This window comes from Ovis canadensis, chromosome 1, assembly GCF_042477335.2.
Source record: "Ovis canadensis isolate MfBH-ARS-UI-01 breed Bighorn chromosome 1, ARS-UI_OviCan_v2, whole genome shotgun sequence".
NCBI classification, from domain to species: Eukaryota; Metazoa; Chordata; class Mammalia; order Artiodactyla; family Bovidae; genus Ovis; species Ovis canadensis.
Window position 1 is genome coordinate 30,405,991 of NC_091245.1, and position 25,736 is coordinate 30,431,726.

General features: G+C 46.0%; 1 long non-coding RNA gene across 2 annotated transcripts in view; it reads left to right on the top strand.

Annotated features, from left to right (window-relative positions):
* Nucleotides 1-553: 553 nt before the first annotated feature.
* The window catches only part of LOC138441527 (uncharacterized), a 162,401-nt gene continuing 137,218 nt past the window's right edge, over nt 554-25,736 (top strand). Inside the window, exons 1-2 of one of the 2 annotated variants that reach the window (XR_011257383.1) lie at nt 554-688; nt 16,479-16,671. This is a non-coding gene — a long non-coding RNA (uncharacterized lncRNA). The remainder of the gene's footprint in view (nt 689-16,478; nt 16,672-25,736) is intronic. The other variant, XR_011257385.1, reaches the window with a different exon arrangement.

The following is a 25,736-nucleotide window of genomic DNA, read 5'->3' on the forward strand; positions in this document are numbered from 1 at the left end:
GACACACACACACACACACAGATGTGAAGCCTCCCTTATCAACTCACTCTTCAGACTTCCTGTTTTGTAATATGAACCACATCTGTAATCGCTTATTTAATGGCTTTTTCTCACATCAGATTGCAACCCCTGTGAGGGCAGGAGCCCATTCCCTCTTGTTCACTGCTCTGTCTCCAGCACAGAAGGGGCCCCGAAGTGAGAAGCAAGGGTGAAGGAAGTGATGCCATTCAGAATCCCCTCTGTGCCCGGCACTCAACAGCCTGGCGGGGCTGCAGCAGGAGACAGAGTCAGGAAACAGGGTTTTAGATTTAATTTTATTTTTTCTTAGAAGCCAGGAAGCAGTGTTGTGAATGGACAATGGGAGAGATGACACTGAGAGGTACCCAGAGCCTTCCCAGGGAAGCTAGTAATTCATAGTTCCATGGGCATCCTGTCATCAAAACCAGTGTGGTAAGTGTGTGGCCTGGATGTTGAGGGCAGGGACTCAAGAAAAGACACATCTCCTGGGCTCCACCCACTGGTTGGTCTGCTGCGTGGCCAGGCTCTTTGAGCCAGTCGAGGGGGCAGTGACCATCACGAGTGGCCGCTAGCTGCTTTCTGCTGGACATTCATGTATTGTTCAGTATACCCAATCCTACTGGGGGCTGGGCTGCGACTTATGCCTTTCCTCTTAGCTCTGTGATCTTGGGTAAGTACTTTCCGCTCTCTGGGCTTCAAATACCTCCCCTGTAAAATGGGGATAAAAGAGTACTCAGCTAATAGGTATTCTGTGAAAATTAAGGGTGTCAAAACAGGCAAAGTGCTTTTGTTATTGTTGTCAGAGCTCTGGCTTACAGTCAGGAGATCTGAGGCTATGACTGTTTTTCACTATTCATGTCATTGGGGGTGATGACAATGACATCATTAAGTGATGTCTCCTCTCTGAATTTAGTGCCTCCATTTGTAAGACAGGGAACACAGTGCTTGCTTCAAAGGCTAGACAAGACATGAGAACCTGAAGGCCTATTTCAACTGCCTACATCCACAAGGAAGGGAAAGGAAGTCATCCAATCTGCTGATGCTAGGTGAGCGTGGGAAAGCTTTTCCTCAGGCTGCCGTTTAAAGGGCCTCCTGTGGCCCCCTTTATCTGACATCTTGACCCCTCTTCCTGACCCCTTCCCTACTCCTGCTCCCACCAGGGCCTGACTGCCAAGGAACCCAGATTAGAGAGGAACTGTGTTCAGGAAGTGCTTTAACAGGCCAAAGTGGAAACATATCTAAGGGCTGGCCAAACCGGATGTTGTCCAGATCATGAGGAACAATCTGCTTTTGGGGGGCTGGATGGGGAGGGGGTAGGGGAAAGGGCACAAGGTGAAGATTTTGTGAAGCAGTGCTTCTCACAGCACTGACTCTGAGGCAGAAGGAAGAGCTGGTCAATTCTTTAGCAAACCTTCTTTCTAGAACCACAGTCTCCTGGCACCCTGCAGAACTTATAAATCTGCTGAGATTGCTTCTGACCTGATCCTTCCTTCTGTGAGTGTGTACATGTATGTGTGCACAGAGGTGTGGAGGTTGCTGATGGCTTCCTCCCACCTGGGACTGGGAGGGCTTTGGGGTGTACAGGTCAGAATTTACCAAGAAGGCGTAAAAAGGGCAGCTAATAAACTTGCTGTCTCTGCAGCACTTGTGTGCACCAGGCATTGCACTGGATGGCTTGCATGCATTCTTTTTTTGGCTGTGCCATGAGGCATGTGAGATCTTAGTTCCCAGACCAGGGATCAAACCTGTGCCCCCAGCAGGAAGTATATAATCTTAACCTCTGGGTCACCAGGGAAGTCCCCTGCATGCTTCTTCTTAATGAGATAGCCATATTGTTGTTGTGTTGTGTTACTTGCTCAGTCGTGTCTGACTCTTTGTGACCCCATAGACTGTAGCCCACCAGGCTCCTCTGTCTATGGAATTCTCCAGGCAAGAATCCTGGATTGGGTTGCCATATCCCTGCACAATTTAAAGATGAGGAAACTGCATCTCAGAGAGGCTAAGTCCCTTCCCAAGGCCATATAACTAGGAATGAGCCAAGGAGGACACAGCTCTGGGCATCTGGGTGTGAGACTGAATGGAGAGGGTCCCCTGGACAGGAAAGCTGACTCCATTCTTCTGACAGCTCAGCTTCTCTGCGTAGGCTTAGGTTCCTGGCATCCTCTCTTCCCAGCCAGAAGGTGGAAGATAGCTAGAGCAATAGTTATTTCTTGTCTCAGGTGTTTATAGGCTCCTGCCAACCCCTAGACAAGGGGTTGGCCACTATGACCCTAGCTGCCCAGGAATAACTCCACTGGGTGTCCAGCATCTCTCTCTCACACACTTCCTCCTACATGCCTTATTTCAGTCATGATAACAGCAGCTCCTGCTTAGTCAGCTGCTGCTACATGCCAGATGCTGGGCTATGGGATTTTCATTTCTTCTTTAATCCTCACCACTCCTATGAAGTAGGACTGGATATTTCCATGTTGCAGATGAGAAAACTTAGATGTCGAGGGTTTAAATAACGAACCACACAGCTGGTAGTCTGCAGAGGCGAGTGGTACTGCTAGGTTTGTCCAAGTTCACAGTCTATTCTCTGAACCGCTCTGCTTCCCCGGCACAGCCCTTATCACAGGGTAGGACACTTGTCCAAGTGCAAGAGTGAGTCCTCACTAGAATGTGAGTAGAGCCCTTGGTGTGGGGAGACACTGGGTCCAGAGCCCCAGAATACTGGTTTGAACCACAAGGTTGACATTCTCCAGCTATGTGACCTTGGCACTTCATTTTCCTAAAACTTGGTTTTCTCACTGTTAAAATAGAGATAACCATGCCTGGTATAATTATATGGTTATGGTTACACGATTCATGGTGCTATCAGAGCACCCAGCATATGTGTGATTAATGCTTGATACATAGATGAGATCAAGCTGAGCCTTCCTGAGAGTCTGGCTCTGTTGGCATCCTGGGCGCCTCCCACTCACCTGTAATACTAGGTTACAGAGCAGCAGTTTCTACTTTCATGTTCTTCCACTGGCAAGAACTGCTGTCTGGGATACCTGCCTGGTACAGGAAAGGGGGCAAGAGCTCAAAATGCTCTTCCCTGACAAAAACCCAGCTCTATTAGTTTGCACATGATACTCTCATGCTTCCCTCTTCCTTTTCCTTTTCTTAAAATAAACCTTGCACATCAAAATCACTCAGCATCCCATAAAGGGACACAAGCCTCCCCTGAGAACCCCTGGAATCTTGGGAATCCTAAGTCTTCCTCAGTCTTTAGGGAGAGGGGCTGTTTTGAATTTCTTAAGCTATTAATACAATTGAAGACGTGTGTCCCCTCCCTCTCCACTCTTCCCCCAGTCTTGATAATTCCCTATGACCATTAGTACTGAAACATCAGACAGCTAGAAACCCATGCTCCCAGCCTGGTTTGAGTTTTCTTGCTCCACCCTCCCCACCACCCCACCTTCATCCCGCCTCTAGGGCATAGAATAGGGGCTGAGGAGACCCCCTTAGTTAGAGACCACAGGGTGGACGTGAAAGGTAAGCTGGGAAAAGCACAGTCGGGGAGCAACTGGGCTTCAGTCTTAATATTAAAGCTTCACTTTCTGATCTCATAGTCTTGGGGTCACCACTAGATTTCTCTGGGCCCACCCGTTTGTTTGTTACTGGGATGTGCGTGCACGTGTGCATGCGTTCTCAGTTGTGTCTGACTCTTTGCGACCCTGTGGGCTATAACTCTCCAGGCTCCTCTGTCCATGGGATTCCCAAGGCAAGTATACTGGAGTGGGTTGCTGGGCCCTCCTCCAGGGGATCTTCCAGACCCAGAGATCAAACTTGCATCTCTTCAGTTCAGTTCAGTCACTCAGTCGTGTCCAACTCTCTGAGACCCCATGAATCGCAGCACGCCAGGCCTCCCTGTCCGTCACCAACTCCTGGAGTTCACTCAGGCTCATGTCCATAGAGTCAGTGATGCCATCCAGCTATCTCATTCTCTGTCGTCCCCTTCTCCTCCTGCCCCCAATCCCTCCCAGCATCAGAGTCTTTTCCAATGAGTCAACTCTTCACAGGAGGTGGCCAAAGTACTGGAGTTTCAGCTTTAGCATCATTCCTTCCAAAGAAATCCCAGGGCTGATCTCCTTCAGAATGGACTGGTTGGGTCTCCTTGCAGTCCAAGGGACTCTCAAGAGTCTTCTCCAACACCACAGTTCAAAAGCATCAATTCTTCAGCGCTCAGCCTTCTTCACAGTCCAACTCTCACATCCATATATGACTACAGGAAAAACCATAGCCTTGACTAGATGGACCTTAGTTGGCAAAGTAATGTCTCTGCTTTTGAATATACTGTCTAGATTGGTCATAACTTTTCTTCCAAGGAGTAAGCATCTTTTAATTTCATAGCTGCAGTCACCATCTGCAGTGATTTTGGAGCCCAGAAAAATAAAGTCTGACACTGTTTCCACTGTTTCCCTATCTATTTCCCTTGAAGTGATGGGACTGGATGCCATGATCTTCATTTTCTGAATGTTGAGCTTTAAGCCAACTTTTTCACTCTCCTCTTTCACTTTCATCAAGAGGCTTTTTAGTTCCTCTTCACTTTCTGCCATAAGGGTGGTGTCATCTGCATATTTGAGGTTATTGCTATTTCTCCCAGCAATCTTGATTCCAGCTTGTGTTTCTTCCAGCCCAGCGTTTCTCATGATGTACTCTGCATAGAAGTTAAATAAGCAGGGTGACAATATACAGCCTTGACGTCCTCCTTTTCCTATTTGGAACCAGTCTGTTGTTCCATGTCCAGTTCTAACTGTTGCTTCCTGACCTTAGGTCTCCTATATTGGCAGGCAGGTTCTTTACCACTAGTGCCAGCTGGGAAGCCCCTGTCACTAGGGATACTGTTACTTAAGTTGCAAATGGAGGTTTAATGACACATTGTCTGTAAATGACCCAGCCCACTGTGCACACTTAACCTTGACTGCTGTCATTAGACACTTGCCATGGCTGGATCCAGTTGAGCCCAGGGGAAACTTAGAGCACACCCTGGCCGTTTGAGGGCGTGCCTGACCACAGCCTCCCAGTGTATGCTTGTGGGGAACTGGAGCCACTAGGGAGGACATTGTTCACATGTCCCTGGAGTCAGAGGAGAGAGGAGGATGAAAATGTGAGGGAGTGAGGGGTTGATGAAACCTAATTGCTAGTGCTGTTCCCAAGGTTTAGGTCCCAGTCTTCTGAATAGAGGGGTCCAAGGCAAAGGCTTAGGATGTGATTCTTAAAAAGCCCTTTGTGAGGTTTGGTTCCGAGCAAAGCTGTTTTGGGGCCCAGCTGGCAAAATGAGATACAGTTTGAGAAGAGGGCTCTCTTCCCAGTGAATGTGGGTTGATTCAAGGTCTGTCCCGAGGACAGAAAGGTGCAGCTCTGGGGGTCCTGGGAAGGAAAAGCCATTCTCACTAGTAGCAGTGGTGGCAGGGAGGAGCCCCTAGAAGCTTCCTAGACACAGGTGCCCTTGAGGGTAGCGCAGAGCCCAGTGCTTGTGAGATGTCTCAGAAAACCCCAGGGGAGGCTTTGAGGAAGGTAAATTCTTCATCAGCAGGTGAGGGTTCTGAGCCAGTAACATATGAATTGTTACCCAGCTTGCTGAGGTTCTCAGGGGGTGTAACAGTATCAGCCTTGATTCCAGAAACTATTGGAGGTGGGGGAGGTACCCAGTCAGCTTCAGTGGACTGAACTGCTGTGAGGTGTTTTGGTTGAACCCTGATGGCAGGCTAGGCTGGGGAGAGAGGGAGGGGGCAGGGCTCTCTAGGAGGCTGAGCAAGAGCTCTGAGCTCCTGCTTGTTGGCTTGGATCCAGGGAAGGTGTTGGTCCAAAGGCAAAGACTAGGCAGGGTTGCAGGGGCCTGTCAGACTGTGGAACAGTGGCTAATATTTGGTGAGAAACATCATAGTATGGCTGGGAGCACTGCAGCCTAATGGTGAAGTGCAGGAATGGAGCCTATCAGGGTTCCAGTCACAGCTCTACCATGTTCCAAATCCATAACCCTAGGCAAACTGCTTCGGAGAAGGCAATGGCAACCCACTCCAGTATTCTTGCCTGGAGAACGGTCTCTAGGACCTGAGTCATGTTTACCAGAAGGAGACAGGATATGCGCTTATCCTGCCTGGCCAATCATGTAACGCCAGCTACTCCTGTAACTGAGACAAAGAACTGCCTGTATATAAACCGCCATACTCCTTTGTTCGGGGCTCTTGTTGGATTCCCTTGTGTGGGATGAGACTTGGGCCCTAGCGCGCTAGAGATAAACTCCCTTCTTGCCCTTGCAGTACCGTGGTGGACTTGCTCTCTCTCTCGGTCGGTTCGGAGATACGGGCTCGGAGCATAACATATCAGGGTTCCAGTCACAGCTCTACCACGTTCCAAATCCGTAACCCTAGGCAAACTGCTTCGGAGAAGGCAATGGCAACCCACTCCAGTATTCTTGCCTGGAGAATCCCAGGGACAGGAGAGCCTGGTGGGCTACCGTCTATGGGGTCACACAGAGTCGGACATGACTGAAGCGACTTAGCAGCAGCAGCAGCAGGCAAACTGCTTGGCCTGGTGGGGCACTTAGAACCACGTTGAGCAGGCAGAGTGAAAGTGTTGGCTTTACTTCCTGTTGATTATTGTACATGCTGGTGGTTATACATTCAAGGTAGGTAGAGTCTGATCCTCCAGCCGGGCCTTCAGTGGGTCTGCCTGTGAGAGGATGGAGGCAAAAGAGGCCCCAGAAACAGGCTCCAGATCACATGATCTGGTCTTCCAAAAGTTCGTAACAAACAACCAGAGTGCTATGCTATGCTTAGTCACTCAATCATGTCCAACTCTTTGTGACCTCATGAACTGTAGCCCACTAGGCTCCTCTGTCCATGGGGATTCTCCAGGCAAGAATACTGAAATGGGTTGCCATCCCCTCCTTCGAGGGGATCTTCCCAAGCCAGGGTTTGAACCTGGGTCTCGCACATACTTTACTGTCTGAGCCTCCAGAGAAGCTCAAGAATACTGGAGTGGGTAGCTTATCCCTTCTCCAGGGGATCTTCCTGACCCAGGAATCAAACTGAGGTCTCCTGCATTTCAGGTGGATTCACTACCAGCTGAACTACTGGGGAAGCCCAACAACCACAGTTCAGTTCAGTTTAGTTCAGTTCAGTAACTCAGTCATGTCTGACTCTTTGCACTGGGGCGCACCAGGCCTCCCGGTCCATCACCAACTCCCGGAGTTTACTGAAACTCACCCACTGAGTTGGTGATGCCATCTAACCATCTTATCCCCTTCTCCTCCTGCCTTCAATCTTTTCCCAGCATCAGGGTCTTTTCAAATGAGTCAGCTCTTTGCATCAGGTGGCCAAAGTATCAGAGTTTCAGCTTTAGCATCAGTCCTTCCAATGAATATTCAGGACTGATGTCCTTTAGGATGGACTGGTTGGATCTCCTTGCAATCCAAGGGACTCTCAAGAGTCTTCTCCAACACCATAGTTCAAAAGCATCAATTCTTCGGCATTCAGCTTTCTTTATAGTCCAACTCTCACATCCATACATGACTACTGGAAAAACCATAGCCTCGACTAGGCAGACCCTTGTTGCCAAAGTAATGTCTCTGCTTTTTAACATGCTGTCTAGGTTTGTCATAACTTTTCTTCCAAGGAGCAAGCGTCTTTTAATTTCATGGCTGCAGTTAACATTTGCAGTGATTTTGGAGCCCCCAACAGTAAAGTCTGCCACTGTTTCCACTGTTTCCCCATCTATTTCCCATGAAGTGATGGAAATGGATGTCATGATCTTTGTTTTCTGAATGTTGAACTTTAAGTCAACATTTTCACTCTCCTCTTTCACTTTCATCAGGAGGCTCTTTAGTTCTTCTCCACTTTCTGCCACAAGGGTGGTGTTATCTGCATATCTGAGGTTATTGATATCTCTCCTGGCAATCTTGATTCCAGCTTGTGCTTCATCCAGCCCAAAGTTTCTCATGATGTACTCTGCATAGAAGTTAAATAAGTAGGGTAACAATATACAGCCTTGACGTACTCCTTTCCCTATTTGGAACCAGTCTGTTGTTCCATGTCCAGTTCTAACTGTTGCTTCCTGACCTGCATACAGATTTCTCAACAGGCAGGTCAGGTGGTCTGGTATTCCCATGTTTTTCAGAATTTTCCATAGTTTATTGTGATTCACACAGTCAAAGGCTTTGGCATAGTCAATAAAGCAGAAATAGATGTTTTTCTGGAATTCTCTTGCTTTTTTGATGATCCAACAGATGTTGGAAATTTGATCACTGGTTCCACTGCTTTTTCTAAAACAAGCTTGAACTTCTGGGAGTTCACAGTTCACATATTGCTGAAGCCTGGCTTGGAGAATTGTGAGCATTACTTTGCTAGCATGTGAGATGAGTGCAATTGTGCAGTAGTTTGAGCATTCTTTGGCATTGCCTTTCTTTGGGATTGGAATGAAAACTGACCTTTTCCAGTCCTGTGGCCATTGCTGAGTTTTCCAAATTTGCTGGCATGTTGAGTGCAGCACTTTCACAGCATCATCTTTCAAGATTTGAAATAGCTCAACTGGAATTTCATCACCTCTACTAGCTTTGTTCATAGTGATGCTTCCTAAGGCCCACTTGACTTCACATTCCAGGATGTCTGGCTCTAGGTAAGTGATCACACCACCGTGATTATCTCAGTCGTGAAGATCTTTTTTGTACAGCTCTTCTGTGTATTTTTGCCACATCTTCTTAATATCTTCTGCTTCTGTTAGGCCCATACCTTTTCTGTCCTTTATTGAGCCCATCTTTGCATGAAATGTTCCCTTGGTATCTCTAATTTTCTTGAAGAGATCTCTATTTCTTTGCACTGATGGCTGAGGAAGGCTTTCTTATCCCTTCTTTCTATTCTTTGGAACTCTGCATTCAGATGCTTGTATCTTTCCTTTTCTCCTTTGCTCTTCACTTCTCTTCTTTTCACAGCTATTTGTAAGGCCTCCTCAGACAGCCATTTTGCTTTTTTGCATTTCTTTTTCTTGGGGATGGTCTTGATCCCCGTCTCTTGTACAATGTCACGAACCTCTGTCCATAGTTCATCAGGCACTCTATCAGATCTAGTCCCTTAAATTTATTTCTCACTTCCACTGTATAATCATAAGGGATTTGATTTAGGTCACATCTGAATGGTCTAGTGGTTTTCCCTACTTTCTTCAACTGAAGTCTGAATTTGGCAATACGGAGTTCATGATCTGAGCCACAGTCAGCTCCTGGTCTTCTTTTTGCTGACTGTATAGAGCTTCTCTATCTTTGGCTGCAAAGAATATAACCAATCTGATTTCGGTATTTACCACCTGGTGATGTCCATGTGTAGAGTCTTCTCTTGTGTTGTTGGAAGAGGGTGTTTGCTATGACCAGTGTGTTCTCTTGGCAAAACCCTATTAGCCTTTGCCCTGCTTCATTCTGTACTCCAAGGCTAAATTTGCCTGTTACTCCAGGTGTTTCTTGACTTCCTACTTTTGCATCCCAGTCTCCTATAATGAAAAGGGCATCTTTTCTGGGTGTTAGTTCGAGAAGGTCTTGTAGGTCTTGTAGCTTCTTTAGCGTTAATGGTCAGGGCATAGACTTGGATTACCGTGATATTGAATGGCTTGCCTTGGAAACAAACAGAGATCATTGTGTTGTTTTTGAGATTGCATCCAAATACTGTGTTTCAGACTTTTTTGTTGACTATGATGGCTACTCTATTTCTGCTAAGGGATTCTTGCCCACAGTAGTAGATATAATGGTCATCTGAGTTAAATTCACCCACTGCAGTCCATTTTAGTTTGCTGATTCCAAAATTGTCAGTGTTCACTCTTGCCATCTGTTTGATCAGGTCACTTCCAATTTGCCTTGACTCATGGACCAAACATTCCAGGTTCCTATGCAATATTGCTCTTTACAGCATCGGACCTTGCTTCTATCACCAGTCACATCCACAACTGGGTGTGGTTTTTGCTTTGGCTCTGTCTCTTCATTCTTTCTGGTGTTATTTCTCCACTGATCTCCAGTAGCGTACTGGGCACCTACCCACCTGGGGAGTTCATCTTTCAGTGTCCTATCTTTCTGCCTTTTCATACTGTTCATGGGGATCTCAAGGCAAGAATACTGCAGTGGTTTGTCATTCCCTTCTCCAGTGGACCACATTTTGTTAGAACTCTCCACCATGATGTGTCCATCTTGGGTGGCCCTACATGGCATGGCTCATAGTTTCATTGAGTTACACAAGGTTGTGGTCCATGTGATTAGATTGTTTAGTTTTCTGTGATTGTGGTTTTCAGTCTGTCTGCCGTCTGAAGGATAAGAGGCTTATGGAAGCTTCCTGATGGGATAGACTGGCTGAGGGGGACACTGGGTCTTGTTCTGATGGGTGGGGCCATGCTAAGTAAGCAATAAAAATATTTCTGAGAAAGGAGTATGTATATGTATATTTTAGACATTCCAACAGCATAAAAAGTTACAAGGGAAACCGCATTTGTATGTGACCTCAGGGCGTACTCTGGTCCTCCTTAGGATGATCGTTTCCTGAAATGATTGTGCAAATACGCTTAATGTGTGTGTATAGAGTACATATACTATTATAACTCCAAATAAATTCTATTTACTGAGATCTTATGATTCACCAAGCACAACGTTAGTACCTTCCCACGTGTTGTTTCATTTAGTCCTGGAAGAACCTTGTGTGGTTATCACACACATGCAGTATTGTTACTTTGACTGTTCTGTGGATAAGGCAAAGGAGGCTTAGTGAGTACACTTGCCCACAGCCACAGAACTGTAGACCAGACCAGTGGGGGGGGGTCAATCAAGTATAACTGACTCGAAGGGGATGCATGTCCTAGTATTTCACTGCTTGTCAGGAAAATTCTTTCTGTGAATTTTCTGTTTTGACTTCAGAAGGTCTAAACAGGCACTGAGGGCTAGAGTTCATTCTACTGGGACAGAGCTGATTCCGTGGAGCCTCAGCTGTGTCTCCATTGTCCATCTATTACCTGCCCCCTGAAGCTGTGCTGTCCCCATGGACATGACTGGGGCTTGCTCTTAGGGCCCACTGACCTAAGCTTAGATTGTGTGTGTACACACATGTGCATGTTTGTGTCCCTTATATGTGCATGCATGTGTGGGTGACATTTGATTCAAAGAGCTCTGAGAAGCAGCAACCTCTCAGGCTTGCCACCGGGAAAGACCAAAGGGGACAGTGGAACAAACCTTTGTCTGACCCCCCACTCCTTTTTGGCTTCATTGGTTTTTTAAAAAATAATTTCTTTCATTTATTTATTTTTGGCTGTGCTGGGCCTTCATTCCTGTATGGGCTTTTCTCTAGTTGTGGCGAGTGGGGGCTTCTTGTTGCCGTGGCTTCTCTTGTTTCAGAGTGAGGGCTCTAGGGCGCGGGGCCTCCTCCAGCAGCTGAGACTCCTGGGTTCGAGCACAGGCTCAACAGTTGTGGTGCACAGGCTTAGTTGCTCCACAGCAATGTGGGACCTTCCCGGATCAGGGATTGAACCTGTGTCTCCTGCATTGGCAGGTAGATTCTTTACCACTGAACCAGCAGAGAAGCCCCTCATTATATTTTACAAAGAATGAAAGTAAGGCCTGTCCCAGAGAAGGGAGTCACCCTGGGTTTGGCAAAATTTAAAACAAAATAAAAATATTTACTTTGTTCTTCCATTGTGAGGACTGGAGATAATAGCACGGGTTTGTGTTTTTCCAACTGGGTAGTCATAACTTTGATCCCACAGTCATACATGTTGGGGCCTTGAGAAGGCACAGGCTGGTGATGGTGTTCCAGTGTTACAGGTGGACAGTAAATTGCTAGATGCCACTGATTCTTTTTTAATTTAAAGAGAGTGTGAGTGTGAACACACTATGGAGGAAACACATCATAGTGGTAAAGGGTGCGGTCTCTGGAGTCAGACTGTCTGGGTCCAAATTCTGGCTCTGACACTTGCTGGCTGTGCAATCTCAAGTAAACTAGTTAACCTCACTGTACCTAAGTTTTCTCACCTGCAGAATAGAGTAATAATAGTGCCAGCTTCATAGAAAAACACCAAAAAGATAGAGAATTAATATATAGAGAAAGCTTAAAAGAGCATCTCTTTTAAGTGCTCAATAAATGTTAGATAATACCATTATGAGGAACAGAGTGTAAATGTCATGTTCTTTTCAAATATAAACAGGAGACTTCAATGAAATTTTGCACTTTCTCTAGTTGGCCTTAGGCTAAATTTCTACAACCATCTGGGCTCTCTTACTCATTCTATGCATTGAGGCACTTTTCTGGAAATTTTTGAGAGGTGCTGTGTCTGTATAATGCCCAGAACTTGGTGCAAAATGCATTATAGTTGTCATCTTCAACCCTGTTAGTGTCATTCAGGGGAGTGTTACATCTGTCAAATTTGAGAGGTTTGAGTGGTTACGATGCTGCTTTGCAATACAAGAGATGCGAGTTTGATCCCTGGTCGGGGAACTAAGATCGCACTTGCAGCAGAGCAACTAAACCTGAGTACTGCAGCTACTGGGCTTGTGCACCACAGGGAAAGACCCCGCACGATGCAACGAAGGTCCCATGTGCCGCAACGAAGACCTGACACAGCCACATAAACAAGAAAAGAAAGACTAGGAGGTTAAAAATGAGGGCTGACCATTCTCCCTGCTTCTTTGCCCGGTAGCTGTAAATGGCTTTTGGTGATTTCTAAAAATCAAATCTACTGTTAGAGGACAAAAATTTGCCATTTTGAAGGACCTTCTAAACATTTACTAGGTAATAAATCTATGGAAAAAGTTTAGCCTCATTAAAACCTCCCAAACGTTGTAAAACTGATAAAACTCAGTGCTGACAATGGATGATCGGATGGGCATTGCCATTAGGTTGAGTTACACTTGATCCTATAAGGCGAAAATCGCATATAATCAATATTACTCTTGACCTGATTGTTAAGTGTGGCACACCTTATTTGTATTTTATGTGTTAATTGCTCAGTTGTGTCTGACGCTTTGCGACCCTGCGGACTGCAGCCCACCAGGCTCCTCTGTCCAAAGACTTCTCCAGGCAAGAATACTGGAGTGGGCTGCCATTTCCTTCTCCACGGGTTGTATTTTATAGATCCCCATGTAATTTGAAAGTTTTTTAATTTAAAAAATGTCTACAGCACACAGAAATAGTGTACAGAAAATCTCTCTGGAGCCATCACTCAGCTTTGACTCAGCATTTTGCCATATTTGGTTTATCTACCAACTAGCCTTTCCACCTTCTATTTTGCTACAATATTTTAAAGTGGGTCATAGAAGTTAGTTGCTTGTTTACATTTAAAAAAGTTCTTTTAAACCTAGCTATAATGACATTAAAACAACAAAATTAACAGTGATTTATTGATACTATCTAATACCAGGTCTCCTTCATTTCCTAAGAAACATTTAGCAGTTTATTTGTTTGAACCAGATTTTCAACAAGGTCCACATGTTCACACAAATTCCTATGCATGATATAGAGTTGAGAAGCTCTAAGGCAAATTAGAGGAAGAAAGGAAAGGATAATTATCATAATAGCTAGTCATAATGGCTTTATGAAGGGGATGCTTTGAAAACTATTAATGTGTTTTTCTCTTTTGCTTTCTTCCATTCTTGGCCTTTGCTCTAGCTGACTTGAAGCATCCATCATCCTGGGGCTAGATCATGATTTATAACAGAAGGAATGCAAAAAGAAAGGGCAAGTTAATATTCTTCCCTGACAATTTAAATAGAATTATTCAGCAGGAAAATAACCTCACAAGCCAGGTGTTATCTTGAAAAAGGAATTCTAAATTCCTTTAATCTTCCCCTTTAGCTTTTCAACAATGCATTCTGATTTACCCAGCTTATGGAGTTCCCCAGAGTGTTCCAAAAATACCTCTGTGCTCCATTAAGTCATCTCCAGGAATCTGTAGTAAAAGATGGAGGGCATGAGGTGATGGCAGGGGGGCTATCTGACCTTTTGGAATGCCATAAGATAGTGAAAAGGACACAGAGAGAGAAAGGAGGAATGAGAAGGTAAGAGATCATTTTACATTGGATTTTCTCCCATCTCTGGTTCAGCTAGTTGAGAGGTACGTTGGCTGAGTATAACCAAGGGCAGAGGGGTTCATACTGTTGTTCAGTTGTGAAGTCAAGTCCGACTCTTTGAGACCCCATGGACTGCAGCATGCCAGGCTTCCCACTGGAGTTTGCTCAAACTCATGTTCATTGAGTCAATGATGCTATCTAACCACCTCATCCTCTGTCACCCCCTTCTCCTCCTGCCCTCAAATTTCCCCAACATTAGGGTCCTTTCCAACGAGTTGGATCTTTGCATCAGGTGGCCAAAGTATTGGAGCTTCAGCATCAGTCCTTCCTATGAATATTCAGCATTGATTTACTTTAAGATTGACTAGTTTGATCTCTTTGCTGTCCAAGGGACCCTCAAGAGTCTTCTCTAGCACCACCATTCAAAAGCATCAGTTCTTTGGTGCTCAACCTTCTTTATGGTCCAACTCTTCCATCCATCCATGACTTCTGGAAAAACCAGTCGAGACTACTGATATATTGTCTGTGGGCTGCGACCACATCCATATGGCAGTGTACTGTGGCCAGGCGGGGATGGCCACCCAGAAAGTGGCAGGAATTTGGCAGCAAACATTGCCCAAGGAGGGTCTCCATGGTTGGGCAGTGTCAAGAGGCTCTGGAAAAAGGGCTGCGCAGGGGAGTACCTGGCCCAGGCCAAGTTGGAGTCATTGCAGGTGGGAGCGTGTCTAGAATCCACAGAGGAGTCTAGATTGCCAGAGAGAGCTGGTAAAAGGCAAAGGCAGCCAGGCAGCCCCCTGGACTCTGACCAGCTGTGGAAAGCCTACTCTACAAGTTACTCTAGTATAGACACACACTTTGTCTGTGAATCTTAGCAGGTGGATTAGGGACTTCTACCCCACCTGGGCCAGAAGAACCAGAGCAGCCAGAAAAATATGACTTTCCACCTTCCATAACATCACTAAAACCCCATCTCTTCCCCCTTACACCCAGATGTCATTTTGGAGAGGAGCCAGGAAGGGAGCCAGAAGACTGGTGTGTCTGAGAGCTTAAGCCTTCATTTCCCCTTCGAGAGTAAACATTCCTTGAAAGGATCATTTATGTTATTGTGTTATACTGAGGTTCAAACCTCATTAGACATGGAAGCAATCAGGTCATCCTTTTGAATGGTTTTTGGCTATTTCAAAAAATCAAATTTACTCTCAGAGGACAAAGATTAGCCATTTTTGAAAGGCTTCTAAAAACGTTCTAATTGATAAATGTATGAAAAACATTAACCTCAATTATCTGCCCAAATGTAAACTAAAACAACTATCTCATATTTTCTTCTTTGAAATTAGTAAACACTGGAAAAAGTACAGCTACCAGTTAGGAGGAAAAAAGTTATACACAAAACAAAGGAGCCACATGTTCTTAGTCAATCTGAGTTTTGATAGCAGTTAAGTGTTCCACCCTGGTATAAAAGGAACATGAATCAAGCACTTTTTCTGGGCTTGGTGCTGCTGTAAGAAATTTAGATGTGTTATTTCACCAAATTGTTACCATAACCCAATGACGTACGTACTCTTACCACCCCATTTTGCAGATGGGGAAACTGAGCCACAGATAGGTTAATCACCTTGCTAAATTTGCACAGAAAATAGTACACCTAGATCCAGGCTTTGGATTTGGGAAGTCAGATGTGAGAGTCATTTGCTTTAACCTGATTTTGTTGCCCAGATTTGGCCTCTCAAATCCTTTTGCCCCTGTGACAACTATCAGATCCTCAGCACTGACTGAGGTGGGAGGAGAATTTCAAAGCATTCCTTCTTGTCTTTGGTCTATTTTAGCACTGAGCCTCTATGACCTTAATGTGTATGGCTAAGTTTCTTTGTTTCCAGGATTGATAAGGTATTTCTGAAGACACCTAACATAGGCTTAGCCAAGGGTACGTGCTTAATCAGTGTTGTTGACCAATTCCAAATCTTGCTTATTCAGCTCATTTGCATACACTATTGTTTTTGAAAATGACTAAAGAAGAGCCTGGCCACTTGCTTCCTGTCTGTCCTGCTGAGGCTTTCCCTGACCAGTGTCACTCTCATGCCCTGACTTATCTACCACCCCTTACAAGTGCTCTGGGATAGCTACCGCTTTCTCAGCCTAGGCTCAAGAATGAAAACACGTGGAGCAGACTGACCCAACCACATTCTGGCCAGACCCCACGGTCAGCAAGCTGAAGCAGAGCTTCCCAGCTCAGTTTAGTCTGAATCAGTTGAAGTGGAGTTGATCTGCAGATTTGTAATCATGGGAAGAAATGCTTGTTGCTGAAAGCTTTTGAGTTTTGAAGTATTTGTTATGCAGCATTGCAGTCACAAGAGCTGACAAGCCCAGTGGGCTGTGTTCTAAAGTTCATGTTGTTGTTTCTCAGTTGCCCAGCCGTGTCCAACTCTTTGCAATCCCATGGCCTCCACGTCCCTCACTGTCTCCTGAAGTTTGCCCAAGTTCACGTCCATTGCCTCGGTGACACCGTATGCATCACTGATGCGTGTGTCCATCCGTAAAGTCCATATGCGTGTTAATTGTAGGAACAATGTGACCTCCTTGTGGCTGCTTCTGAGAAGGTAAGTGTCTAACTTTAGGAAAGTTATACAGACCTGTATCTGTAGCAAAAGCTTTATTTTCTACCTTAGGAAATAAACCAGAATATGTACAAAAGTCCATTACAGTGTTATTCCTAAAGGTGAAAATTGGAAACAATCTGAAGGAACAGTATTAAAGCCATGATCAGATACACTATGGCTTAGCCACATGATAGATAGACTATTAAACTGTGTTAGGGTTAGAGTCAGGAACGAAACACTTAGATAGTGTTTTAAAACAAATTGAAACTGATCTCCGTAAATGAAGTCTGGGGCAAGGCAATCCAAAACTGTTTTGAAGGATCAATAGTCACAGTTGCCTTCCAGTTTTCTGCTCCATCTTCCTTAGAGCAAGACCACTGTCTTTATGGTTCAGGATGAGTGCCAGAGCACCAACCTTCACATCCATACTTCCAGCAACAGGATGGAAGAAGGAACAAACACATGTGTATACTCTCACTTTGAGGAGACGTCTTAGACTTCCTCACAGGACCCTTTGTTTATATCTCAGTGGGAAAATTAAATCATAACAATGAGCACAGTTAAAAATTTGGATGCTATAACTATGGAAGAAAAGGAGAATAAATATTTGGTTATTAAAGTTATGAACATGAAGACCTCTGGGGAGTCCTGTCTTACAGTTTATTTTGGTATCTGATATCTAGTGACTTTATGATTCAGGTTATCTCCAGAATCTGCATTTCTGGAGTTTGTTGGAGCAAAGGATGTGAGTGTTTCCTAAGGACAAAGTGTGGACCACGGAGGTGAGGGAGCTGGTGCGCATGCCTGACTAGAGTGAGGACCTGATTCAATAGAAAAAGGCAAGTGGTGAATTGCTGGGTTCCCAGGGGTTGCAGAAGCAGTAAGTGACAAGCTGGAGGAGAATGTATTGTTGTTAAGGGAGCTTCAGGTGTGGAGTCTCTGAGAAGCCATGAAAATGTGTTTAAAGAATGAGCTTGAAATGTTGCTGAGCTGAGAAAGTGTGATAAAGCTTTCTCAGGGCAGTATCAGCCCATTAAGAATGTCCTTTCTTTTCCTATCTTGGCCTCCTTTTTTCTCTCCTCAACTCTGGAAGGGGGTGGGGGGTAGGAAAGAAGCAGTTAGCCAGAGGTGGAGGAAGCATGGCAGGGCACAGCGGAGGAGGAAGGACTATGGCTTTCCGCTTCTCCCCACCCCACTCAGGGGGCTTCTTGCTGGCAGCAGGCCTCTCGCCACGGGGAGGGAGCAGTAACTGACTCTGAATCAAGTCTGGAGGTTTGGTTATTCCATGTGTTTTTTAAATTGAAGTATAATTGCTTTGGAGGTTGTGTTAGTTTCTGCTGTACAATGAAGTGAATCAGCTATATGTACAAATCAATGAATCAGCTATCATTTCAGTTCAGTTCAGTCGCTCAGTCATGTGCGACTCTTTGCGACCCCGTGAATTACAGCACGCCAGGCCTCCCTGTCCATCACCATCTCTCGGAGTTCACTCAGACTCACATCCCTTGAGTCGGTGATGCCATCCAGCCATCTCATCCTCTGTCGTCCCCTTCTCCTCCTGCACCCAATCCCTCCCAGCATCAGAGTCTTTTCCAATGAGTCAACTCTTCACATGAGGTGGCCAAAGTACTGGAGTTTCAGCTTTAGCATCATTCCTTCCAAAGAAATCCCAGGGCTGATCCCCTTTAGAACGGACTGGTTGGATCTCCTTGCAGTCCAAGGGACTCTCAAGAGTCTTCTCCAACACCACAGTTCAAAAGCATCAATTCTTTGGTGCTCAGCCTTCTTCACAGTCCAACTCTCACATCCATATATGACCACAGGAAAACCATAGGCTTCACTAGACAGACCTTTGTTGGCAAAGTGTACATGTAATTCCCTCCCTCTTGGACCTCCCTCCCTCCCTCCCCCTCATCCCACTCCTCTAGGCCATCACAGAGCACTGAGCTTAGCTCACTGTCTGTACAACAGGTTCCCACTAGTTATTTATTTTACACATGGCAGTGTATGAAAGTGAAGTGAGAGTATTAGTCACTCAGTTGTGTCTGACTCTTTGTGACCCTATGGACTGTAGCCCACCAGGCTCCTCTGTCCATGGAATTCTCCAGGCAAGAATACCAGAGCAGCTTGGCCTTTTCTTCTCCAGGGGATCTTCCTGATCCAGGGATCAAACCTGGGTCTCCTGCATTTCAGGAAGATTTTTTAACATCTGAGCCACCAGGGAAGTCTGTGGTAGTGTATATATGAGACTAAATTTGTAATAAAAAACTCTAGAACATTAAAAAAATCCCAATATAACAGTGCACAGAAGATTCATGGAAACTGTCATAGTTTTCCTCCAGAGGACAGGGAGGCATTTTCCCCATTGAATAAATTTGAAGGGCTATAGGAGACAAAAATAGAGCTACTATATCCTTTAAGTCCTCTTTATTCACTATACCAGTTACATATAGGATAATTCTTATGTAATAATATTAATTAAAAAGGCAATATACAGATTTATATATAATATACCTGAATGATGTGAAGTGAGAGAGAGACAGAGAAAGAGAGAAGTGGGCAGGCCAGGAAAAAGGAAACAGTCTTTTTCTTTGCCTTGGAAAGGTCTGTGTCAACCAGCCTTTCTCTCTGGGCTCCCCAACCATCTTTCCTGACAGTGGTTAGTGGTCTGTTGGCTTCTATCATACTATAACTCATTTGTGATTATTGCTTTACATGTTTCTGATTAGAGTGTAAATGACTTGAGTCAAAAGTGATATTTTATGTGGCTTTCTCTCCCCAGGGCCTAGGACAGAGCCTGGAAAACAATTAGCACAGAGATAGGTAATACTGATTCAAGAAAGGAAGGATGTTGTTAAAGCAAAGAAATGAAGGAAGGAAGCCAGGTCTAGTGCTTTGTCTGAGGGCTCCAAACTGCGGCAGCCACTCTCCTTTCTCCTCCCAGAATGTTCGGCTTATCTTTCTCAAATGTCCAGCCTTGCGTTAGTGACCTGTGTGCTCATATTAGTTATTTGTGAGCTATCCGAGGTTGGATCTATATGCTGATAACATTAATTATTTAGTTGCTAAGTCAAGTCCAACTCTTTGCGACCCCATGGACTATCGCCTGCCAGGCTCCTCTGTCCATGAGATTTCCAGTTTGGAAATGGAAATCCAGAGAGATTAAGGAGCTTGCCTGGGGCTACACAGTCAGTCAACAGTGGGGTCAGGATTTGAACTTAGTTCTGAGTCCCACAGAGAGGGACAGGAGAGGTGGTGGAGTCTGGTGGTTAATCATGGGCTTAGGGGTCACACAGATTGTTTACCAGCTCATTCCTTACCTTTTGGGTAGTACTGGGCACATTAAATTTCTCTAATCCTTGGTTTTATCATCTGCAAAAACAATGATCATAATAATATTTGTAAGGTTGTTGAGAGTTTTAACTAATTAATATGTATCCAGTGCTTATCACAGTCCCTGTCCAAGCATAAGAGCTCATCAATGGTGGTTACTATTTTAGGATGAGGAAAGTGGCTTAGTAGATGCTCCCTTAGTATGGAGGGATAAATATGTTTTATGATGAGATACAAAAGTGAATCACTTATAACTCCCCCAGGACCACCCCGCCTACCCCATGGCTGAGGAAGAGGTTGGTGCAGCCTATTCAGCCTCCTATCCCCTCGGAGCCTCTCTTAGCATCTCTGTTTGAGCCCAAGAACAGAGAGACATGCCCTTTTTTCACCTGAGAACATAATTTGGTGCTTAGAAAACATTTTTGACTTCAGCACTTTGGCCTTGGCTCACTTTGGGCTTAGCAGGAGAGGGAGGCCTTGGGGGGGAGGTTGGGTGTGGGAGGGAACACAGAGAGGATCTGGGGGAGCACAGAGAAGGTCTAGGGGAGCATAGAGAGGGCATGGGGGAGCACAGAGAAGCAGTTTTGGGGAGCACTTGCTTACTGAGTCCAGAGAGAGAGAGGAGAATCAGGGTCATAGCCTGAGTTCAATGTTTCTTCCCTGGGCCAGAAGTAGTCTTTGATATGTGTGTGTGCATGCATGCGTGTGTGTGTGTGTGTGTGTGTGTGTGTGTGTGTGTGTGAAAGAGAGAGAGAGAGAGAGAGAGAGAGAGAGAGAAGGAATGTGAGCGGAAAGAGCAAGAGGGTCTGTGTCAGTTTGAATGTGTTGGGAGACAAGAAGCAATTGGATGTGATGGGCCACTAGTGCGAGTGTGAGTCATGTGTGTGTGTGTGTGCTCCTGGGAAAGACGAGCAGCTGTGTAGTAGACTTGTCACCATCAGTAGGGGTGACTGTGCAATGCAGGATTCTTTCATCTCACCTCTGTGGGTCTGGCTAGGGAGGTCATGGTCCTAGCTGCTGGGATTGGAATGGGCTGGAGGCGGAGGAGTCCTCTTTATATCTGGGCAGGAAGTCCTTTACGGGGAGATTGGGTAGTTACAGATGCCAGGAGATTGATTATGCAGCCTGATTGCACAGCCCCTTTTCCATTGTGAGGACAAAGAAGCGAACACAGATACAGTGTTTGCACAAGAGATACTGGGGGTCAAGGGATTATGGGATTAGGGAACCCAGTGGCCATGGGATTCTCAAGTTGGAAAAGCCCTGAAGGATGATCTCAAGAGGACCTTCTGCAACGGGTCCTGCTTAGTCACTGGTCGGCGCCTCAGTGGCCCTGCCCACTGGCAACCAGCTATCAGTAAGAGAAGGTTAGTGGTCCTGTTCAGTCACTGGACAGCACAGCAGTGGGCCTCGCCCACCAGCAACTATTAAGAAACACTGGTTAGTGAGGGGAATCAGACAACAGTGGAGTAGTGGTCGTGAGGAGGAGAGTGAGTTAAGAGGTGGATCCCGGCCTTCTCCCTGAGGCCCTCCAGCTCAGTCCCTGGGGGATGGTGCTCTGCAGGGCTCCAGAGCCCTCCCCAAGGCCACCCACTAGCCTGGACCCAAGCCTTGCAGCAGCAGTGACCCTCCCCCTCATCCTGGTCTCTGTGGCCTAATAGCGGTGACTGTCTGCCTGGGTCGCAGTCTGTGGGACTGGTCTCCCCTCTTTGGGCTGCTGGACGAACCTGAGGGCCAGTTGGGTTGGGTGTCTAGCTCCTTCAGCGGTGACAGCTGAGGAGAGTCTGGGAACCTGACCCGGAGGGAGCTGCCAACTGAGCTCAGGACTGGGACGTTGGAGGGTGAAAGTTGTACCTGGGGACCTCGCTCTTTCTTGTCAGGACAGAGAATAACATTCGAAGAAGACCATGACCTGACTTCAAGGACAAAGGATCTGAAACCAGGAAATTTGCAACAACTAAGTATGCCCCTCCCTTAGCTTTTCCTTTGAAAAGGTCTTTGATGAAAGCTTTCAGTAGCTTTGGGGTTTGTAGGCCATGAGCCACCCATGAGCCATCCTTGCATGGCCCTGTAATAAACGTTTCTCTTTTCTAAACTCCAGTGTTTTAGAATTGTTTGGCCTTACTGTGTGGCTCAGGCACACAGACTGGCGAAGTTCAGTAACACATACACTTGACCTTTACCCAAGAGGGGTCTCAGAGACTTGGACTAGAAAAAGGGTGGGAGAAAACCACACAGCTGGAAGGGATTGAATGGCTGTGTGAGTGGGAAGGATTGAGGTGGCCAGGAGGGCGGGCAGTGGTGCAGGGCACACGCTTCGATGGCACCCTGTTGGGATGGGGCAGGCGTGTTAAATGAGCTGGGAGAAGCAGAGCAGTGTTTACCCACTGACCACTGGAGTTGTTGGGGATCAGCACCCAGCCCCCTCCATGTCTGGGAGAAATCAGAGAGATATCTGTGGCAAGAAACCGAGGGCAAACTGGAAATTGAAGTGGGAGCCCAGTAGAGCAACTGGGCAGAGGAAGGTCCATCTCGAGCTGTACAAAAAGAATACTGGGCACCAAAATGCCCTCTGGAATAACCTGACAGCTGAGGTTTGGGTGGTGGGTGCAGTGACTGATGACCCACTCCAACTATCTTCTAAGTCAGGCTGGCTGGCCCTGAGACACTCATCAGACCCTGCAGCAGTCCTAACTCTACCTGAAATACTCTCTCTCTTGAGCCCAGTTTGCTGATCCTGGATCTCTTCCTCTGTCTCAGAGTTCCTGACTTCCTACAGAGCTCTGCATTCCCTACACCTCTGCCAACCTGGACCTGGCATTTGTTCAGGCCTGTGGACCTCTTCCCCTGTCCCCTGTCATAGTTTGGTTGGGATCTCGGTGAAGGTCCTTCACGTGGTGACACCCGGGGGCCAGCCTTGCTCTGCCTTGAGGGAAGGAAGCTCAGGGGAGGCTCAGTTGTAGATGTCTGGCCCTGTCCTCTAGGCATACCCCCCACCAAAGAGAGATGCAGGGTTAGGGGAACTGTCCTTTACATGGTTTACTTGTGGGAGAGGCCCTGGGGCTGGGTCCAAGAGGCCATGCCCAGCCTGGTGCAGGAGCTGAAAGGGAAAGATGAGTTCAGTGCTAGGAAGGGAAGCTAGATTGGAGGCTAGAGTAGTGGGGAGATGCCTGGGTGGGGGTCAGATGAAGGGGAGGGAGGGCCTGGGTGACAAGCAGGTCAAGGTTAGTATGCCGGAGGCTGAGAGAGCCAAGTGGGTCTGAGAGTACAGAGCAGGGCAGCGGGGGACTCAGGACACAAATGCTGGTCCTCTTATATTGCTCCACTGCAGTGGGAAGTGAAGGATGAGATTCCTATTTGCTGGTCATCTGCGAACACATCTTCAACTAAGAGGAAACGGTAAAGTCCGCTGAGAGGCAGATGCCAAGGCAAGGCTAGATATTCAACAGATTTACTGGGGAAACGCTGCTGAAGGATAAAGGGGAGAAAGTGGCAGCAGGCAGGGCAAGCCTGTAGAAGAGATGCGGGTCTGCCCCTGGGAGAGCAGAGGTGAAGGTTAGGAGGGGTGGACAGGAAGGACTCAGACCCAAGCTCACTTCTGAGAAGGTTTTGGCCAGGCTGATACAGGGAGGAGCCCTGCCTTGGGCTCACCCTGAGTGGGGGTGGGCAGGCACCTGCTCCTGTGATGCACTCAGCCACTGGCTGTGCCTGGCAGGGTGGGCAGGTGGCACTGCCCCTGCTGCACTCAGTCACTGGCTGGGAGCTGCCCTGGGAAGCCTGGCCTCAGCCCACATGTGGTGGTGGATCCAGAGGGGCAGCAGTAAGAGAGGGGCTTCCAGATCTGGTGGTGTATTTCCATAGTCTCTAAATGGCCTCAAAGAGGCCGAGGGAGGCGGCTACAAATCACTTCCAGCGGCATGTTATCTCCATACTGCTTCTTCCAAATGCTCACTGGCATTTAAAGTTATTTAATCCAGTTCACCAGGCACAGGAATCTGTGGGAAGAGGGTCAGGGAATCAAGAAAAGAGTCTTGCAGTGCAGAAGCTTTTAATTTTAATTAGGTCCCATTTGTTTGTTTTTGCTTTTATTTCTAATATTCTGGGAGGTGGGTCATAGAGGATCCTGCTGTGATTTATGTCAGAAAGTGTTTTGCCTATGTTTTCCTCTAAGAGTTTTATAGTTTCTGGTCTTATGTTTAGATCTTTAATCCATTTTGACTTTATTTTTCTGTATAGTGTTAGAAAGTGTTCTAGTTTCATTCTTTTACAAGTGGTTGACCAAATTAAAAGCTTCTGCACAACAAAGGAAACTACAAGCAAGGTGAAAAGACAGCCTTCAGAATGGGAGAAAATAATAGCAAATGAAGCAACTGACAAACAATTAATCTCAAAAATATACAAGCAACTTATGCAGCTCAATTCCAGAAAAATAAACGACCCAATCAAAAAATGGGCCAAAGAACTAAACAGACATTTCTCCAAAGAAGACATACAAATGGCTAACAAACACATGAAAAGATGCTCAACATCCCTCATTATCAGAGAAATGCAAATCAAAACCACAGTGAGGTATCATTTCACGCCAGTCAGAATGGCTGCTATCCAAAAGTCTACAAGCAATAAATGCTGGAGAGGGTGTGGAGAAAAGGGAACCCTCTTACACTGTTGGTGGGGATGCAAACTAGTACAGCCACTATGGAGAACAGGGTGGAGATTCCTTAAAAAACTGGAAATAGAACTGCCTTATGACCCAGCAATCCCACTTCTGGGCATACACACCAACGAAACCAGAACTGAAAGACACACAAATGTTCATTGCAGCACTGTTTATAATAGCCAGGACATGGAAGCAACCTAGATGTCCATCAGCAGATGAATGGATAAGAAAGCTGTGGTACATATACACAATGGAGTATTACTCAGCCATTAAAAAGAATACGTTTGAATCAGTTCTAACGAGGTGGATGAAACTGGAGCCTATTATACAGAGCGAAGTAAGCCAGAAAGAAAAACACCAATACAGTATACTAATGCATATATATGGAATTTAGAAAGATGGTAACGATAACCCTGTATGAGAGACAGCAAAAGAGACACAGATGTATAGAACAGTCTTTTGGACTCTGTGGGAGAGGGAGAGGGTGGGATGATTTGGGGGAATGGCATGGAAACATGTATAATATCATATAAGAAACGAATTGCCAGTCCAGGTTCGATACAGGATACTTGGGGCTGGTGCACTGGGATGATCCGGAGGGATGTTACGGGGAGGGAGGTGGGAGGGGTGTTCAGGATGGGGAACGAGTGTACACCTGTGGCAGATTCATGTTGATGTGTGGCAGAACCAATACAATATTGTAAAGTAATTAGCCTCCAATTAAAATAAATAAATTTAAATAAAAAAATAAAAAAATTTCATATATATATATATAAAAGAGTCTTGTGGTTGAAAAAGCACTGGTCTCCAAGATTCGAGACCTGCATTCTCTGGTTCTGTCACTAACTCATTTGCCACCAAAAGCGAGGCATCTCCCCTCTCTGGGATCACATCTACATTTGTAGATTGGGGTAATAGCAATTTTCACCTCCTAGACATGCTGTGAGGATAAAAGAAAATTGTGGATGTGAAAGCTGGCTTTTAGCTGAAGAGAGTCACACAGTTATGTGTGAAAGTGAAAGGGCTTCCCAGTGGCTCAGATGGTAAAGAATCTTCCTGCAATGCAGGAGACCTA